We start from the raw sequence: 22,667 nt of genomic DNA, 5'->3' as shown, positions 1-22,667 counted from the left end.
ACCGTAGTGTGTTACTGCAACTGTTCATATTTTGTGCAGTGATGTTATGTAATATGTAAAAGAAAGCATATTCAATTATCCAATTGATTTGAATAGAATATACTTGCGTCAGTGTATTTTATTAACGCCCCAAATCGTAATTTAAACACATAAAATAACAGATCACGCATGGTGCCTTGACTTACTACTAGATTTAATGGGCCACCCCGGAATAAAATAGTTCCCCCCAAAGCGAGGAACATATGTTTTAGTATGTTTACAAGAAATATATTCCAAACAATATCCTCATTAGATGAGAAGATCTTTTACAGAATTACCTCAGTAAGTCAATTACAATGACGGGCGTCGTAATACATTTACATCAAGTACAATACGTCAAAATGGCCGACACGATAAACGTGACGGGAGATATTTTCGAAGTTGTTAATTAACCTGTGGCTATTTCAAGCCTTTGGCATCACTGATCAATTGGCCGATCATTGAAAGGTGATTGTGAAGATGTGTCAAATAGATACTAAGGTAAATTCATAGATTTCTGTAAATTGTCACTGCGACAGTTTGGATTTTTTTTCGTGTTTTTTCTCTCTGGGATGGGTTGTAGCGAGGGTATCCTTAAATGGGCTTGCAACCACGCTTCTGTATGAATTCGTACCAGGGAATTCCAAGGGTTTTCCCCAGGAATGTGGAAGTAGTCAGTGTTTACGCCTTTTCAAAATACAGTCACGTGAAGAACGTCATGAGACCGACCTCGCGTCCAAGTCGTATATCTTGTAAACTTCACATTATAAAAATAGTTATTGTTATAACCAAATGAAACACAACCCATTATCCGATAGAGGTAACTGTACATAGCCGTTACCACAATAAAGTTAGTAACATTGTTTGGTTTGACTTCTTGGCGCGTGTCTGAATTCCATTAACATGTAACATATCCTAAAGCTAGCTTATCAGCAAATCTCGCTGCACTGCGCGCGAGAGATACTAGAGCAAGGCATGCCAGAAATACGAAACCTAAAGCTTCCGAAAGGAAGCCTTGGACATCACGTGCGTCGGGGGACCAGCGCCATCTGATTGGCCGTTAACAGTTGTACAAGGCGGAGCAAAAAGCATCGTTTTTCCGTCCATTTTACGCTTGAAAAACTCGACCCTTTTCTGGACACTTTCTAGACGCTGACCAATTAATCAATTTTAATGAATTTTTAGTCGTTTTCCCGTCCAATGACCATATACGGAAAAAAACGACGTTTTCGTGTTTGCAGTGTGAGTGTGTATTGCTTCACGCCGCAATAGCAATAATTTTAATTTGCAGATGTTCTCGGCACAAGACGAACGAGGCAGTGGTAAAGAATTATAACATTCACATCGATGTTTCTGTCATTTTGGAGTTTACCAGAAACACGAGAAAATAGAAAATGGAAACGCTTGGATGGTTTAAATTGAGTATTAAATGTGTCACAAGAACTAGGATCTGCTGGACTCAGTACGTGACATTGTTATTCAATCAAGCTGCATGGCAACTTATAGTGATAAACATTATACTGTATTTATACATGCACCTGTTCCTAACATATATTAACCAAATAAGCGTGGTTAATATATGTTTAGAACAGGTCCATGTATCAATACAGTATAATATTTATCAGTATTTGCAAACACTAGTTGTTTTATTGAAATACAAATACATTATCGTTGATGACTAGATTGTTTCAGAAGTATTTACATGTACATGTCTATACAAGAGACACCGAGAAATACCTGATCATAACTAAATGTGTCTCTCTTTGACGTTAAACTATTCAACCACAAGTTGAATAAGGCCCCATATTCGACCTTTTCTTGACACATCTGTTGTTGGGTAAAGCTGACAAGTTGATTCTCACAGATGAACGAGAAGATGATGTGACGTAATTTCCACAACTCTTGACAGCTGTCTTCCGGCGACAGAGCATGTCAGTCAACTGCCGTCTAAATCGTTTTGCGCTCAGTGAATACACGTAAAAGCATGGGTTGAATCACAAAGGACGTAGGCAAGGGTGTCAAGAAGATGACTCCTGCTGGAGTATCTTCTCCGGTTGTCAGGTATGGCGCAAGGATCAGCATGATGCATCTCGGCGTTGTCATGACTACCAAGTTGACAGCTGCTGTAACTTACATTATAGTTATCGGACGACTTCTATCTACCTTCTTGGTCTTTGAACACGAGGGGGCACGGGTGGCCCAGTCGTCTGAGGCGCCGCGATTCGCTGTGCAGAGTTGCGCCCCTTGGGCACGCCAGAAACATATGATTGTGGGTTCGAATTCCGGTTTGACCCGAGTATGTTTTTAGGTTTGTCAGCTCCATACCCGTGGGTTTCACTGAAGTGGTAAACGTCTGAGACCTGTATCACTTCGGGCTTTCCTCCCACATTATGCTGACACGCCGTGATATAACTGGAATAATGTTAAAAGCGGCGTTGATCCCAACTCACTCACTCACTCACTTTGAACACGAGTAATTGCTAAGTGTTTTTGTGCTCTTAGGGATTTCGTGATTCCAGCGATAATGAGAATATTGAAGATTACAATTAATAGGCAATGTATTGCAGCGTAAAGCATCACGTTAATCCAGTACCACATGTGCATCATGAAATATTATATTCATCGTATATGTCACAGTTAATGATCCCGGCTTCTCTGTCGTGTACGAATTTCATGGTCCAGGAAAGGTGTGAAAACATTGCTACTAATGGTAATGACATCACGACAACAGCAATTTGTGATTTCTTAAAGGTCCACCCTTGACCCACCCTAATTGGAAACCAACAACCAGTTGGCAAAGGGGATAAAATAATTGCCCCCAAATCCAAGAAACTTACATCTAAACTGCCCAATAAGAATGCCATGGCCTAGAAGTACAAATATGAGGAGCTTGACGATGATGGCCAAATTATCCATTAACAGGTAGCAGTGTGATATATACAGTAAGTGATCGTGCAGGTGACATCATAGTGACGGTTATGCTTCAACGACGGTCCACTCATTGACAGAGGTATTCCTTGAAGTAGAATTCAGCAATGTAGCAGAGATGCTGGCTGTTCCATAGGTCGTGTGCCATCGTGATGGGTAAGGTGATTCAGGTGTGTAGGGCACATTTACAAATACAGTTACCTATGCTTTAGAAACCACAGTGGCGTGGGATTGCTTCCAAAGTGTGAGGTACTTGCATGGGTACTGGCCTCATCGTGTCTGTACTAGAACAGAATAAAAATGTATGTTAAATCACAGTACCAATATAAGAGAATAAGGTGGGCCAGACAATCCAGTGACACGATGGCGCGTCTATTGGTTGTTTTTTTTAACCAAAACGCGATATGTTATTTTTGATCGACGTCTAGATCTGTAGCGTACGAGTGCAGAGATTCAAGTAAACAGAAGCACTTTTACGAAATATGTTCGTTTTGCAACACAGTGGGTATTTGGGGGCAGTTTTAATGTCTTAGACCAGACATGGGTTTCGTAGTTGACACTGCCTACGCATAAATGCTAGTGGGCTTATCATGAAACTCGGGTACTTCAGCCCACCAGCAGAAACATCGACCCAATTCAAGTAAACATAAACCGTCAATGCCAAAGAATAATCAGAAACAGATTCCACTGGGCAGAAAAAGCAAAACATGCTTAAATCACATTACAAACATTTCACATAACAAAGGAAATAATATATGAACAATTATCTGTAACAAAAGCACTCAACGAACAAGAAAACACAATCGAATTGAAGTGTGTACATGGCAATGTTCTTAACATTTTTATACGCATCGGAACACAAGCCCCTGATAACAGGAATACGTGCCTTATTGGTATATATAAATGCACACTGTGCTAAGAGATTTCCTGCTCTCGGGATAAAGGGTAGTAAGAGATATATAAATGCAACGACACCTGAATTACAATCTCCACTTACAGTTGTACATGTCGCGCACTTCCGTTCCGTGTCGTCTTTGAGATCAGGACATTTATATCTTGTCATTTCAATTATTTAGATATTTACATGACCGGTTTGTGTTCTATTCTAGTCTATGTGATGTAACCGTCTTATCACGACATGTTATCCCGGAAGTTACTTTCCTGATAACGTAGCACTAAAATATCTTGTAAGTGGTACCCTAGTTTCATGTCACAGCTTTCCCTCTCCGAACATTAACCCTAAAGTGCAAAGACATGGCATGTGAACCTCGTCGATTTAATTAACGGATGTCGTGTGATGGAACTGATCTTAATGGCACCGTTGTGAAGTCAAATGCTGTGAAAAAAGTTATAATTTATGACTGAAAAGTTGTGTTATTTAAGTCATATCTACGCCGTATCTGTTTGTGAACACATGACAAAGTGACATGACATACAGTCTACTTTTCTAAACATATTGGCAGGAGATTGGTTTGGCTCAGGTGTCTTACAATATACATATATATATATATATATATATATATATATATATATATATATATATATATATATATAAATTGCTCAAAGCCGCATCTACATAAATGCAGCTACGCTCGGTTTGATTGAGTATGCTTTTACACCCTTTTGGCAATATTTCAGCGATACCACAACGGTTGTCACCAGGAATGGACTTCACACACTGTATGGGGAATCGAACCAGGGCCTTTGACGTGACGAGCGAACGATTTTACCACAAGACTAACCAAAAGCCCCTAAACCGGTTTTAAAGCAAAATGGTATTAATATTATTGTCAAAGGTAGAGTTGATACCTAACTATTCGTGAAGATAAAGACGACCCAAAGCATAACACATTTTCTATTTCATAGCCTAGTAGGGCGGTCGGGTAGCCGAGTGGTTAAAGCGTTCGCTCGTCAGGCTGAAGACCCGGCTTCGATTCCCGACATGGGTACAATGTGTGAAGCCCATTTCTGGTGCCCCCCGCCGTGATATTGCCAGAATATTTCTAAAAACGGTGTAAAACCATACTCACTCACTCACTCATAGCCTAGTGCTTTTGACAATACTGGTCACCATAAGCCTATGACATATCGAATGTGTCAAATACTTTCATGACAATATACACGATAATGGAAGTCTGTTATGTACACACTGCAATGTAAATCAAAACGAGGAAGACTACCATAGAGTCTGTTACCTGTCATTCCCTTCTTACATGTCCATTTAAAAAACAAGGTACGGGGAGAGGTTTATGACTTCATACTTTACATACCTATCTGATGATCGTGTATTTTAATTCCATTGTATTTTTTATTATGATCCTTGGCTCGTAAGTACTATATCCGCCAACCATGTGTATCACATGTTTGACGAAAGAGTCAAATATATATCCTTGTCGTAAGAGGCGACTAACGGGATTGGGTGGTCAGGCTCGCTGACTTGATTGATACATGTAATCGTATCCCTAATTCCGTAGATCGATGCTCATGATATCAAACACTGGATTGTCTGATCCAGACTCGATTATTTACAGAACGCCGCTATATAGCTGGAATATTGCGGCATAAAACAACAAACAAGCAAACACCCGTCATAAGCACAAACGCAACTGTTCACCTGAAAAAAAACACGGGAATATCATAATACAGGTCAAAATAGGGAATTCCATCGGGGAATTTTTGTCACTGTTGCCTCAAATTATTTTAATGGGCTAGTGCTATAGAAATGGCGGACTACTACAAACAGCCAAACGTGCACGTGCTTGCACGACGCTATGTAAGTGAAAAAATCTTGAACGCGGCGTTAAACCCCATTTCACCTTCTCTATCCTTTTATTTTCCTTCCCGTAGTATGACGTCAACTAACATGAAAGTACTCATTGACCTGTGTTCATTTAATCAAGCAATGGACACTTTACACCAAGAGGGATCGTCAGATGTTTATTTATAAACGTAAGGATGGTAACTGCACAGGCGTGGGGAATATTGTGTACATAGTCATATACATGTGGAAGGATTGTGTCACGACAGGAGACACTAGCAATGGCCTTCACGCGTTGTACACACGAATCCGGGGCTTCCGCATGACGCGCGAAAACTTTAACCACTAAGCTACCCCACCGCCGCGTTTACATGCACATACATGGACATGTAAGAAGAAACAGTAGTAGTGATATACCTTGCGGTTGCAGAAGCAAATAACCTTGGCAATAATTCAAAATGACGAGCTATAGTCGTCATTAAGCATGTTGTATTACTATTAGGGGGTACTCACAGTTCATTAGATGGTGATTACCCAACGAAATCGAACATCCTGCTACGAACTGCTACGATGTTTATGCCAATGTCGATCAAAACTGATACCCCTAATTTGTGCTGACAATAACAATAAAAAAACACAGAGGATTCGCATTATACTTTCAGTCAAAAAGCCATACTGGTGGCTGTGGGGGGCTAAATTGACGCTGTATCCGACTATATGTCCCTTCCGACAATAATAAATCTGTCAGTGCCTCAATCTTGAATCTGTGTCCAGAAACTGCATCTTGTAATAAATATCCATTGACACGGAGGTCGATCAGGAGAAACAGGTCTTTGAACGCCCATAATGGAATTACGAGTTACACGGTACAGTATGCAATTTAAGAGAACCCTTCGGACGCGGTACGGCGACTAAATAAGATTAATTCACTCTACCGTTCTCGGGCCTATTTTCTTTTTGAACTTATTGGGCTGATTGCGATCGCAAAGAAATGAGTACACATACCGAATGTACCCCCATTCGTCATCCAAATTGCCAAACGTAATAGACTGATCGCATGATCGCTTCAAGATTTCCATTAAATTGAATTAAACTAGATTAAACTTGGTAATGTTGAAAGATTACATTTTAAGATCAATCGTTTGTATCCATTTTGAGAGAATTAAACTTGATAATATGGAAACAATACATTTCAAGGTCAATGGTAATTCGTTTACAGTGATAATAACAGCCCGAAGTCACGAACATGAGTGACTTGTTCTGAATATCTATCCTGAACATGCGCTCTGATACAAAAAAGGAGACAAAATCCTTTCCACAATTATTAGGAATTCGTTATACGATTCCGACTGCCTCTAAGCATGTCTTTAATAACAGTTGAGAATATCCAGCCCTACCGGTGGCAAGGGTCACAAATGCAAAGACTGTTCACAAAGAAAACGGGAACTTATGGTTCAAGTAAAAAATTAATGGGGGTTTGCATCAGACACCATTTTGTTCGCTGATACATGTACATCAAATGAGTATATAGCACAACGCCTCAACTTTGCTGCATACTTATGTTTGTTTATTTGTTTGTTTCTTGTTTAACGCCGCACTCAGTATACTGATGTCAAAAGATTTGTTCCACTAAGCAATCAAATAGTATTTGCAGATTCTATGACTATGCCAATAACATGATGAGTTCTCAATGAGCAATTGAAGAGTTTGTTTCTCTGTTTGTTGTTTAACGCCGCACTCAGCAATATTCCAGCTGTATGAACGCGGTCTGTTAAATCGAGTCTGGACCAGACAATCCAGTGATTGGCATCAAGCGCATCGATCCACGCAATTGGGATACGATGGCATGCACCAACCAAGTCACCTAATCCCGTTAGTCGCCTCTTACGACAAACAAAGTCGCCTTTTACGGCAAGCATAGGTTGTTAAAGACCTCTTCTACCCCGGATCTTCACGGGTCGCAATTGCAAGAGCATCGATCGCTTCCAGTCGGAAATGAGTGCAAGGATATAAAACACATTTTTAAAAGATCCGAGTTTTGTTCTAGTTGCAGAATAATATGATATCGGACAGTGTATTCATAGCAACCTAGAACGGGACAAACATCAACATTTAGACAGTGTATGCAAAGTTGCATGAAGATATTCCATTCGGTTGAAGTACTTTCATGTCATAATGTGTAACGTTTGTCTGCTGATATCCCCAAACAAGGACGAACAGCTGTTCTTTCACATGAATATCAGTAAGCATTTCTACAGCTTCATCAAAGCGCTCTGCAAGAAATTAAACCTACCGCACAAATAAGTGACTAACATGATGGCATGATGGCATAATCAATCAAATCAATTCAAATCAATCACGATATACATTTCATTCACCCTGATGGTTGTGTGGGCAAACTCGCGATCGGGAACAACCCCGCGGCTCTTCCATGTGACAAATATACCCTACGCTGTAAATCTATGTGTTAGTTATACACTAATATTTCGATCCTCCTCGAAATAGAAAATAGTCTTTAGGTGAACCTATTAACTGATTTCACCTAGTCTGGTCTTTTTCAATCACCATTGTCACTGTTCATGAAATGTCGTTCTGGGACAAGACTATTGGGTAATGAAATATAGCAATACTCAATTAGTGACACGTAAAGGACACCGGTGCTGACGTACAGTCCAGGCGGACAGAAACCCAGACAGCTATTCACCACGAACCTTTCCTTGGACAACAAAAGTACAATGTAGGTACTCAATTAACTTTGTGAAATCGGAATCACATATGTCAACGACTGATTGAACTGTCAGTGCCCACCAGCATTTTTGTTGTCAAGCTGCATTTGACAGACACTCTGACGGTCTTTGCGTGTGATCTCTAACAGTATTTGCCATTAACATTAGTCCTACAGATATTGTCCTTTTTTGTTGACGAAGACATCCGTTTTGTCCGTTTTTAACTTGTCTTGATCAATAGCATCTCACACCTGGCAATGTGCATCGCAGACGCTGAATATAAATGTTTCGGAAGGTGCAAATACATGCTGCATATATAACAGTGTTTTAGCAGCACCCTCTCCCAGCAACTTTAAAAAAGAGAAAATTACACACTTTTTTCTCACCTTTTTATTGTTTTTTATTATCCTCCGCTTTTTTATCTCAATTAATGCACTCTACCTTTTGCTAGATTTGAATCGGGAAAAGGCCTCATCATCTGTTTATTGATTTCAAATAATGGCTGCATTATGAGTTGTGCAATGATTGCACGTAATTTTACACCCTGCAGAATGTGGCATTGTGTTCGCTTGTGTGCCACATGACTCGAATGCTCGAAGCGCTGCGTGGTAATTATCCCGGTCAATGGATCAGGGTTTACTCGATTTTTCATTCTCAGCTCTCCAGGTTAACTGTCCATTAACCATCTGTTTACCGAGTATATTACCATTTTTACCGACTGCTAAACTCCTATTAATTATGTTTCACTCACAACCACTGCTATTACCCCGACTGCTGAAACTGATAACTTTGATTTCCCTGTTTCTGTATATGTTTTGTTTATTTCTTGTTTAACGCCACACTCAGCAATATTCCGGCTATATGACGGCGGTCTGTAAATAATCGAGTCCGGACCAGACAGTCCAGTGATTGATATCATGAGCATCAAACCACGCAATTGGGATACATGTGATGAATAACATGAAGTTTTAGTGGACATCATTTTCAATGTTATTGAACCAAATGGAATGAAGAGTGAATATGTTAAGGTTATTAGTGGCACACATATGTGCCCTTTTCCTAAAATCAAACAAGATGGACAACACTGTATTGTAATCGTTTTGTTTAGATGGCTATACGATAAACCGCAAAGAACAATGAAGAAGGAAGGCGTGGTTTATTTCACGATAAAACACTGTTCTCTCATGACATCATTTGTGGAGATTCAAATCTTTGCTCACAAGTCGATGACGTCATATATTGTACGACATAATTTTTTAGAGGGAAGTGTTGTTCCCCATAAATGTAGCTGGACTACGCAGATAAACGCATTTGCCGAACGATCGAATTCAAAAGTGGGAGCGATATAACAATCGGTATTGGAGGAAAAGTTACAGATACTCGACGTGAGTATTGTGAGAATTTGCGGGAAATGCTAAACATAACCCACCTATTCGTAAAATGGACATGTCCGACATTTCCGAGGTCGGATTCTATTCCGTACCATGTCGAGTCAAAAATAGCCACTTACAGTTATATATATTTCGGAAATGAAGTCTATACCTTTTCTATAGCAGTTTAGCATATTCTGTAGTAAGACCACTGTTGATTGAAAACAACGAAAAAACCATTAGGCATACGACCCGTAGATTATTTCATGTCAGTTAGGTACTGACCATTCGATCTTCTGGGGGAGCTGATATAAGCTCACCGCGGAACTTCGTACCAGGTGTGCTGTAAATGCTATCTTTCGACATATTTTATGAATAAATCGAATTGGATTGTGAATAGATTTCGCATGACGGATGACGCACGGACGGCAATGCATCACATAATCCTTTCGCACATCTTGCATGTATGGATAAAAAGTAAGGTAACTAGAACTGTCCAATGGGGAATTAAATACCTCCCACAGACGTATGATAATGTTGACATGAGCATCCAGGCGTCCCCCTGCAATCATATTGGACGACATAATACAAAATCTGTTTTTGAAGATTATACGAAATAGGGTAGAGTATGTAAAGGATCAATTAGAGGCCTCCTTTCCATTGACAATGTCAAAAACAAAACCTATATATGTGGTTGAGTTCGGAGTCCGATAACATGTCAATATACGAAATTTGAACGAAATCGGCCAATTTCTAAATTTCGACCAATCAGAGGCCTCCATCCCGTTGCCATGGTACCACAATGGTAATGGAAATGAAGGCATGTCGTACAGTGTCCGCAGCTATACCTACGTAGAAACAAATCGATGTAGTAGTTTAGAAGTTGTCCAGACAAATTGAAATGACGAAGTCATAAAAAGGCAATGACTCCGCCGAAATGAAAAAAACCAGTTGCAATGTGCCAAAGAACATGTTGAAGTGGCCTAGTGTACAACGTTTAATTGAAATCAGTCAATTAGTTTAGAAGAAATTGTCCGGAAAGTTATTTTCTGCGGACAGACCGACAGACAGACAGACACGCTGATTCCATTATACCCCCCAACTTCGTTGCGGGGGAACAATGAACTAATAATCTAATGAAATGATATTCACGAGAGGTTTCGAAAGAAATTCATAAATTTATATTTACTCTTGTAGATGTTTGAGACCTGTAAATTAGAGAGACCATCTTAGATTTCTGAATGAGGTTTTATCACTGGATGTTGTGCTGATCATTCACACCTAGTTTCATAAAGTGAGAAAATAGTCTTAAATAGGGTTAATTGTCTAAATTTCGACCAATCAGAGGACTCCATTCCGTTGCTATTGTAATAAAATGTGCTTTGTATGCAAAAATATATCTAAATATCTTTTAACGAAATCGAACAACTAAATTTCGACCAATCGGATGCCTTGGTTAAATTGCCATGATGGTAAGAATACCTATTCGGTTGAGTCCTGAAATACATTGTACCTCAATACCAAATTTGAAAGAGATCTCTGAATATCGATCAATCAGCTCTGCAAATGCCACTTTCCGTTGCCATGGAAGCAAGGTAGTAACGTAAATAAAGTCATATTGTATAGTGTCCTAAGATACTCCTCTGTACCAAAATGTAACAAAATCGGCTAAATGACACGTCGGTAATGACCCAGAAAGAAAAACTGTAAATAACGACCAAGTTATTGGAATATGAAAGGTCCAGTGCACTTACACAAGTTCCATGGCTCTAATATATGTTGTTCCTGAGAAAACGCGCAAAGATGAAGGAAGAATATATTGTAATACGAATAATTGGTCTTCACTTTATTCAGTACTTGTAGGCCACGGGCCTTTTTGTACAAACGAAATACAATTTAGGTGCAAACAGTGTAAAAATTACAACACATTCCTTTGCTTTTCTTTTAAAAAAAGCATTTTTGACATAATTGCATATTATCAAAGTTTGAGTATTTGTGTTCTTACAGCATTGGCGTAAATCAAGTACTTTGCTGTATTCATAATGATAATAGGGTCTTGCGATGACAGAAGTGTATTAAACTTCAGAATATTTGGAAAGATGTAACATTTAGATTTTATGTAACTTTGCCTAAGATGGCTATAACCTGGACAAATTAACAAAAAGTAATATTCATTTTCGATATGATTTAGGTAACAAACTTTACATTTTCAAAATTCACGAGGAATATTAAAATGTCCACGTTCAATTTCTAAATTGTGAGAACTGAGCCAAAAACGAGTAAATGTGGTCCTGAATTTATTTACAGTTATACTACTCAAATAGTTCTCATATGAAATGGATGTTTTAAACTTTGCCAAATAAGCCATTTTGGGGCTTTAGGATAGATCACTATGCCAAACCTGAAAGAACTTCTCTCTTAACGGCTGACGTACCATATTTAAAAATACAGTTTTATTACCACTTGTTTGAAAGTACCAGACATCACTAAATCCTAATCTGAAAAAAAACAGTTTCGTTCCCGAATTTACGTGACCTTGTTCATCGTACAACCCCAACATATTGTCACATTTGTTTGATAAACGAGATTCCTGCATATTGAAAGGAGGCAGCCAATATTTGACTGAATACAACATCTATCACACTCGCCAAACACTCCGTTATTTGAAGTTGATAACTTTACGTGTAAAAGACGCTTACAGGCACACAATTGAACTGTTTCTAATGGTTCTATGTCACTGAACCCCCAAATTTCAGCCCCGTATGAAAGTATTGGCGTTATCTTTGTAAAAGTGAGGCGAGTATGGTTTCAAGGAATGTATACTACTTAACAGGGCCGTGGACACCTTTCTTGCCTGAATTGCAATATTATTTAAAGCATTCGACCTCAGTAATCTATTGCTAAAATACAAGCCAAGATAACTGTATCCAGTAACAACTTCAACCTCATTTCCATCATAATACCTTTTTACATAACATGATAAACCTCCCCCATTTTTAAAAAAACAACTTTTTTTGTTTCGATAGATTGACTGACATTTCCCATTTACAACAGTAATCATGCAAGATATTCAACTTCATGTCTAAGTTTTTGACAGTATTGCCAAACACATTTAGGTCATCCGCAAATAGAAGTAGAAAGATTCCGGATGTAACTGAACACCAAAACGACAATTTTGTTCCATTTCAGTAACCAATTCGTTTATAAAATACTGAAACAAAAAGGGACAAAGCATACACCCTTTCCTCACACCCATGGAGAAATTAAATGTACCAGATACCCTGTTGTTTGAACGAACACAAGCCTTTACATTACTGTAGATGGATTGTAACATTTTACCCATTTAAGCACTCAAACCCAACAATAGCTTCCATAGATGACGCTGAATGGAGTCGAATGTTTGAGAGAAATCAATAAATGCTACATACAATTTACCTCATTTACGTGAAAGATAACGCTGTAAGACAGAGTTTAAAACAAAACAGTTATCAATAGTTGAATGACTAATATTTTATCAAGTGTAGCAGCCGAATACACTAGTCTTCTATTTAAAATAGATGTAAAAACTTTACTGAGGATACTCAGGAGGCTTATAGCCCTATAACTATCAGGAACAGAGGCGTCCCCTTTCTTATGCAATTGGATTATTATCCCAGTAGCCCAACATTAAGGGAAAACGCCGTTTTGATAAATGCTGTTAAATATGGTTTAAACAGCGGACGAATATTTTTGATATTCACTAAGAATGTCGTCAAGACCAGCTGATTTATTATTGTTTTGCACTGATGCTTTTAAAAAGTTCGGAGCTGGTGATTGGGGAATCTAATATGTCAATTGTCAGTTCTTGCACATACATGTAACCTGGACATGCCACTATGTCCTCCACCTCACCAAGATTATCCTGAATACCCATCTGTTCAGAATACAGCGACGAGAAAAACTCCCCCCAGTCTTGTATATCAATAGGATTGTGGGGCGTTGGGGTCGTCCCAGAAACGTTTAGAGTCTCCCGCTGCTGCATTTCTAGCTCACTCCTTTTACATTGTACAAACTAGTCCTTCTTGAATCTACATAGTTATCTGCATCCATGCAAACTTTATGATAAACTTAATAAGGTATGAGTTATCTTTAGTTTTTCTGCACGTATTTAAATAATGACACCGTTCATGTGTTTTTGCAGAGACATTCATCATCATCGGTGAACATGTCACTCGATGCTAACGCATAATCTATCACACTACACCCTAAATGCCCAATAAATGTACAGTCACCGTTTTTATAGTCAGTTCCAAATCTTCCATTCACAATATTATTTACAGATCGCCGTCATATAGCTGGAATATTGCTGAGTGCAGCGTTAAACAACAAACAAACAAATCAAGTACAATGATAGAAACAGCTGGGTACTCTTCCAGTGTACTCAATAAAAACATACAGCAAAATCTCCGGTTGGATATATGTAAACACACATAATGTATCTCCACTGAAACCAAACATACTTTTATCCAACAGAATAGTAATAGCATTGCCCCTGTATCGAAAATCAATAAAATATCTTACCAGTGAATATTTTATCAAAACCAGTATACCTCCCGAACCTTTGTTGTGGCTGGTAAACTAAAAAGTTTATATTCTGGAAAAAATGTCACTAAAGGGTTTTTCTATTGACTATGTTTCATAGAAAGCGACAATGTCGTGTTGAGATACAAAAGAAACAAAGCCAATATCGGGCAGTTTGTTGGTTAAACTTGCACAGCGAATCGCGACGCCTTAGACGACTGGACCACCCGTGCCCCCTAAAGAGGTGTACATAATGTTGATACTTCATATAAGAAATAAACGACTCGTTGTCGTTGTTTATCGTACAATAAATACAAAAATAATTCCTTATAAACATTACGCATAATAAATCGGTTTGAAACATTACCTTAGTTAGTGATAAAAAAAAACATGAACCAATTATTCATATTTTGAATGAAAGCATTTCATGTATCAAAGTGTATCTTAACGTGCAGGATTGTACTGCTCCTATCTGGACGTTCTAGGATCTTGTGTAGTATCGATTGTCAATCGATTTCTGTGTTTGAACGTGTACATGCACCTTGTATGAAGTATATTATTTCACTTGATTACACACAAACGATTCGAAACGGTTACTTTGCTAACGATCTCATTGTGTGCCAAACAGGGATATCATTGAAGCAAGTCTTTATTACGTATTTAGAACAGCAATAAGGTCACAATGTGGATCTATATGTCCTTTCCGTCTTTCCGATTCGTACATAACATTCGCATTTACTGCCCTAAATATGCAACACCTGACTAAAACGTGGAGAACGCATTGTAACTTTGATTTTACTCAGGTGTGCAAATATACTCATATTTAAGTTTGTATCGGTGAGTAAAAGTTGTGCATGCGAACAGGTCTTGAAATAATCCGATACACGCACATCATGTAACATTACATTTACCCATGTCACCCGCGAAGATCCGGGTCAGAATATGTCTTCCGCTGCCCATACTTGTAATAAGAGTCGACTATGCTTGTCGAAAGAGGCGACTAAAGGGATCGGGTGGTGAGGCTCGCTGACTTGCTTATACCGGAATTGAACATACCTTCCCTCACATTGCAGAAACTATATATCACTGCAGTCGCAATTGACATGCTAAATCAGGTACCGATAACATTATGGCTGAATGATAAAGATAAATTTCATTTATTTCAAGGACTAGAGTTATAACAAAATATATTGTTTTATAAACCCATGGTACTTGTTGTGAAATGAATACATATGATTGCATTACCCTTGTGACCTCGATGTACCTCACCAAATGATAACATGGAAATATTGCCATCAGTTGTTCCACTTGGCTAGGTGAAAATGAAATAAACACAATTTCTTCATTTCATTACAAACGTAATAGAATACTTCAATGCAAATGGGATTTGATACTTGTTCCAATTTACACAGTAGCGCGTTGCACAAGGACAGAACAAATCGACCTGGTATTGATTATAAACATTATTCTTGTCGTGGAAAAACTGCTCAACAGACACGGACTGATGCATTTCCGCGCATATGTCAGTTCAACCAGTGTCAGTGAGTGAGTGAGTTGGGTTTAACGCCGCTTTTAATAGTATTCCCCTTATATCAGCTTATTGTGGGAGTAAAGCCCGAAGTGATGCAGGTCTCAAACGTTTACGACTTCGGTGAAACCCACGAGCACGTGTATGGTGCTGACAAACCTAGAAACAAAATCGGGGCGAAACGGGCTTCGAACCCACAATCATACGTTTCTGGCGTGCCCGACTGGGCCATCCTTGCCCCCAATCAGTGTGATGGCATTGGAACAGTAATATCATACAGGTACATAGTTTTCCTTACATATGGGAGCGGTGGTGTAGCCTAATGGTTAATGCGTTCGCTCGTCACGCGGAGGACCCGGATTCGATTCCCCACTTGTGTACGATGTGTGAAGTCAATTTCTCGTGTCTCCCGCGGTGATATGTCTAGGGTATTGCTAAAAGCGGCGTCAAACCTGCTCACCCACTCGTGAAATATGGAAATACCTCAAATGAAACACATTAAATTACTATACAAAGACCATTCTTTCTGTATGCATACGTGTACCGGTAATTTTGCATTCCTCTCTGATACAGCCTTCAAGAATTCCCAGGTAAACAATATGAACATTACTTAATGATAATTTTCATATGGTGGGGCAGGTTACCACAGTATTTAAAGCGGTGGCTCTCGTTACACCGGTTTCGCATCCCCACATCGGCATAGATCAAGAGTGAGTGAGTGAGTGAGTGTGGTTTAACGCCGCTTTTAACAGTATTCCAGTTATATCGCGGCGTGTCAGCTTGATGTGGGAAGAAAGCCCAAAGTGATGCAGGTCTCAGACGTTTACCACTTCGGTGAAACCCACGAGCACGGGTATGGTGCTGACAAACCTAGAAACATAATCGGGGCGAACCGGGATTCGAACCCACAATCATAGGTTTCTGGCGTGCCAAAGGGACACAACTCTGCACAGCGAATCGCGGCGCCTTAGACGACTGGGCCACCCGTACGCGTGCCCCCGCATAGATCAAGAATGCGCAACCCACTCTTGGTGTCCCCCGTCGTCATATGCCTGGTATATCATTATAGACGACATGAACTCACTTGTGTGAACATAATTAACGTTGACCTCATATTTTACGTTTGCATCAGGGTGTAAATTTCGTACTCGTGTTAAGTACCATAAGACTCAGAACTGTGAACAGACACAGACTGTATAATCATTTCATTACACAAGAGGATAAAAGAAATTACAATGTGTAAAACCAATTTTCTTCTACGTTATATTATCCGATATTCCTGAGTGTTGATTCTTTCCGATTTGGGCCACAAGCATCTGAAATGCCAATGATCATTTATGCTGCTGACATACATGTAAACTATCACGTTAATTGGGCGATTTACACTTCCAGTTGGTTTCTTCACCAAACAGTCACGAGTATACATTTAACGATATTTATATCACCTGTCAACATGAATTATTAAGACCGTAACTTATAGTAGCTAATTAAGACAAGCTTTCCGAAATGTTATCTTATCCGTCTTATTGTAACTATGCATCATGTTGTAATTATGTGATAACCTGCAGCTGTCTTTGTGGGTGAAGTTTTCTATTACAGTTCGGTATTGGAAACACATGTTTTACATAGACTGATGTAACGGTATCGCGACACGTGAAAATACATAATAGCGTATTTACATATAATAAGAGCAATAACCTTCATGCACTTTCTTTTCATTGTTTTATGTGATATTTAGACTATTTATGTGTTTTATTTTATAAGTGATGAATGTTTGGGCCGTTTAACATAATACGATCTCTGTTGATGCATTATATTAACATTGACTGGTTCGATTCCCGATTTCAACCAGGTAACACCTGACAGGTTGGCCTTGCTATTTTCGCTTGAGACTCCAACAAATCGTTTATAATGATTTTTAAAGTGCTTTTGTCATTCTACGCGAATATGAATCGACATGTGAATTGTCAAATGTAGTTGAAATCAATTATATATAAGGTAGATAAATACTTACGCAGCCACATTCGGGACACCGTATGGTCTCTATTGTCAAGAGGCCGGTTACGACAGATACATGTACTTGCCAATTAATCTGAATAATATGAAGTGATCAACTTGACCTCGGCATCTTTCATTACAAGCCTCTTCGGAAATGCATCACTTAACTGTGTCGTTAAAGGAATCCCCTCTACACGACAGTTCGTGTAGCGCGGTGAAGTTCAACACAAAGTAATACAGGCAGAGATTCTCAACTCAGTGTACTGCATTTAGACTCAAAGGCCATGTATGTTGTCAGCGAGAGGATTTTACTGTTCTCCGTTCTCTTGCAAAGTGCGATGTCAGTTTGTTATGATCTATTAAAAGCAATAGCGCTGCCTAAGAGATTAGATCAGGTCTCATATTAAGTGGGGTGGTCGGGTAGCCTAGTGGTTAAAGCGTTCGCTCGTCACGCCGAAGACCCAGGTTCGATTCCCGACATGGGTACAATGTGTGAAGCCCATTTCTGGTGTCCCCCGCCGTGATATTGCTGGAATATATTGCTAAAAGCGGCGTTAAACCATACTCACTCACTCACTCACTCACTAACTAACATTGACAATATATATACACACGAATGCAATCTACTTATGGTACTGACATCGTATTGTTTGTGTCAGTTGTATGCTTCCATCCCGACTGTTGCCGTGGTACATGTATGAAGAAAATGATCCTTAAAGTACTGCAGGGGTATGGAGGGACAAGTACGCCGCAACACCGTCATTTACTGTTCTGAGTTGCGTCTGGAATCCCAGACTCGCCATGAGTATGTATTTAAGTTTGTCAACACAATACCCCTCTTTGATGGTTTCACCAAAGTGGTATACGTCTAATTCATATCTATGTGCCCTTTGGGCGTTACTCACACGTGACGTTGACATGCCATGATATATAGCGATGTTGATCCAAACTAATTCACTCTCTCGCTGATGCACATCCGTTCTGACAAGGCATTTCGTCCTGGAAAGGGGGCGCTGTGATCTACTGTAATTATAATACAGATGGTACTGCAGATGTTAAAAAAATTCATATAAAAATGCATCCGGTGCGGCCTGTTGTAATGAAACATGTACACCTACATAATTTCTCCTACTTTCTTTCGTGAATATATGACATTGCGATTGGTGGATCAAAACGAATGGGATGTTTACAGGTTTGTCATGGCCATACCCGTGCTGGTGGATTTCACCAAAGCGGTAAACGACTAAAACCTGCATTACTTCGGGCTTTCCTCCCACATCAAACTGACACGCCTTGATATATAACTTGAACTTTTTTCAAAGCAGCATTAAACCCAACTCACTTATTCATGAGTTTGCACACTTCACACAAATGTAAGACTTTCTTTCAAGATTTAAAAATATTTTACATAAGATACTGACAGATAAATATTGCATTTTAAGTCTCACCTCATGTACATACTTCAATACATACTTCAGTCTACAATGCATAAAAAGAAAGTGTTGTGTAGTACAAAAGCCATTCCATATGGAATTACGAGAACATACTTTACTGTGTAAAACTATGCACAACTATAAGTGACTGCAATAACAATAGTGCAGGTTTCTACGGCTTTGTGAAATTTTATAGCAGGTTTTGGCTAAAAGAATTGATAGATTCTTACCACAGAAGTTGTACAAATACTGGTAAACTATGTAATTTGTGACACAAACACGTAACTCGTCTTGTACTGAAAAGCACATGAAAACTTGCAATTCGTCCTCCATATCATTTGTATTGCCCGAAGGACATGTGCTCTGATCGATAGTCATATTCTCGAACCGACGTACGTATTCCCATAACAAACGGTATGCTCGAAGTTTGCACTTGTAGTCTGCACCCATGAACTTCCTGTTGATCTGCCCACGGCGATAATACATCATCGACGATTCGCTTTGGCAAACAAACAGAAAAAGCGCATTCACCATATATATATGTATGTTACGTTGTACACAATATCGCTGGACGGTGTAGTTCCAGTTTTATGAATATACTGAATCTTCAGTCACTCATATTTACCTTCGCCAATGAACAAGTTCTCTTTTCCAAGGAGCAAAGTTCAAAGGGGTCCAGCCCTTATCACCACTTGCGTCTTCATTTGGAGTATGTTTACCAAGAGGGAAGATAACTACAGGCTTGATTCTGAACCTTGTTTATCATAACAGTAGATTCCTCAGTTCTTAGTAGCACCATATGTGAAAACAGGTAAAACATAAGCCGATTGTTTTGCTAATTTTATAGAAATGTAGTGATGTGTTATCACACTATTCCAGCCTGTTGAATATATACCTTGATCTGTATTGTATTTCTCATATAAAGAGAAGGCATTCGAAACGTAACGTAAGATTCCTCCATGCTGGGGATCGAACCAGAGAACTCGCTTTAGCCTCTAGACTTCCCACCGTCCCTTACCGGATTTAAGTACATCCTACTTAAAAACGGTTGAGAAGGAGAAAGTGTACCAAAAAAACCTGTGTCCTTGATCACCTCCACCGCGTAGCGGGAGGTTTTGTAATATTTTGTGATTGGCCAATAGGTGAGATGTTCATATCATTTTGATTGCCGGCAAACAGGATCTCTTGTGGTTCGTGATTGATTGATTGATTAAGGAAATATCAGAATTATTAAATTTGCCATGTGGCATTAATGTGGAAGTTAAAAATGAACTTGTAGGCTTTGTAAAAACCAGGATCGAGCCTGAAGGGTGACATATGATATGCCATGTAAGTTTCTGCAAAGTTTTTTTTAAATCATGGTATTGATGTGTAGGTAATAGGACTGGTATTTATGGAGATAATACTGTAGGTTTTCAAATGCGTCCAGTGGTACCAATTTACGTGATAATGTGAAAACAAGTTAACAAATACCGAAATGTTAATATCCATTATATAACGATTATGAATATTATGTTGGCGTGTACAGTGCTTATATAACGAATATATACATGAATGCTAATACCAAACCAAGAAAGTTATAAGCATATGAAGTTCTGTTATAAACTGTCAGTCAATAATGGTTTTCGTTTATGAAATATAACTTTTTTACATGTTTGCACAATCCGTCATCCGGGTTAGAAGTGGTCTTCAGCAACCCCTGCTTGTCGTACGAGGCGACTAACGGGATCGGGTGGCCAGGCTCGCTGTCTTGGTTGATGCATGTCATCGTATCACAATTGCTCATGACGTCAATAACAGAATTGTCTGGTCTAGACTCGATTATTTACATACCGCCGTCGTATAGCTGGAATATTGCTTAGTGCGGAGGTAAACAAGAAACAAACAAAACATGTTTTATTATTAAGGCTAGGGTAAGGTACACGTAGCCATAATGTGTAAAAGTTAAGTGTAGATATATGTTGTCGAAACAAAATAAACAACAGTACACAATAAAGGAAACTGGTATCTACCTTCTTAGTAACCTGTAAGGTTTGCCAATGTTAAACAGAATTATCATAAGGTATAAATATTATTAATGAAACGTAGGGTTTGCCCATATATAAATCAATCAATAGTTAAAATGAATGGCCATACATAATGCAGTCAATAATATACATATGGCGTTGGCGCTGTGTAAACCTCATAAATGTTATGTAGTTTATTAAACATATTTAAAAAGTAGTCCGTAAAATGGTACAGTTCTTAGTAAAATATGTGGTGCGAATAGCTTGTGGACATCAACTCGACAATGCTACCAGGTGTTGTTGAAAAAGGAAGGATGTATAGGATCGATTAGAAACGAATTTATATGCTCCTGATTTGCATGTGCTAAGCGAAAGGCGAATATCACTTCTAGTCGCATATAACAAAGTCACCCTAACAGTTTGCATACATACAATACTTATAATGATAATTACAAGCTGCATGTTACGGTTTACACAATCAGGCAGCATATTTCTGCAGGCATCAAAGCGACTACATGTAGGCACATGTAATATATGGTGATGAAATTGGACAAACATGGTTACCTGGATGTCACAGAGTTTTTCGTAATGAAATGATTGAGTCTAATAGCTACCCATGCGGACCTGGTGTCAGCTACATGGTATTACCCCCCTTCCTGTGCCAAGGTTAAGGGGCGGACAACGAAGTTGAAGAGGAGAACAGAGAGCCTCGAAGATGATCCGATATAAAGATAAGGAACATCTTCAACTGCCACCACTTAGGAAAATGTTCATAAAATTCTTGATATGATTATGGATGATCGACATATAGCCAATACTAGAAGCGAATCTGATGAGCGAGTTTAGAACATTCTGAGAAAAGAGCGCTCTGTAACCTTGGATGAGTGTTAGGTATCAGCCAGAGCAGTGAAAGCAGTGGAAACATAGAACATCTACCCAGGCGTAAGAGTTGGAAGAGGTTTTTTTAGAGCTGATACGGGTTCAGCTCACGGACGTCTCACACTTACTAGGTCCCTGTATTGACCATGTCGGTCTGTAACATTCCTACCAGTGAAATCTTGTGATGTATTGACCATGTCGGTCTGTAACATTCCTACCAGTGAAATCTTGTGATGTATTGACCATGTCGGTCTGTAACATTCCTACCAGTGAAATCTTGTGATGTATTGACCATGTCGGTCTGTAACATTCCTACCAGTGGAATCTTGTGATGTATTGACCATGTCGGTCTGTGACATTCCTACCAGTGGAATCTTGTGATGTATTCGGCCATGTCGGTCTGTAACATTCCTACCAGTGGAATCTTGTGATGTATTCGTCCATGTCGGTCTGTGACATTCCT

This window comes from Haliotis rufescens, unplaced genomic scaffold, assembly GCF_023055435.1.
Source record: "Haliotis rufescens isolate VD_foot unplaced genomic scaffold, xgHalRufe1.0.p SCAF_10, whole genome shotgun sequence".
Classification (NCBI taxonomy): domain Eukaryota; kingdom Metazoa; phylum Mollusca; class Gastropoda; order Lepetellida; family Haliotidae; genus Haliotis; species Haliotis rufescens.
Note: the sequence above shows the minus strand (reverse complement) of the source record.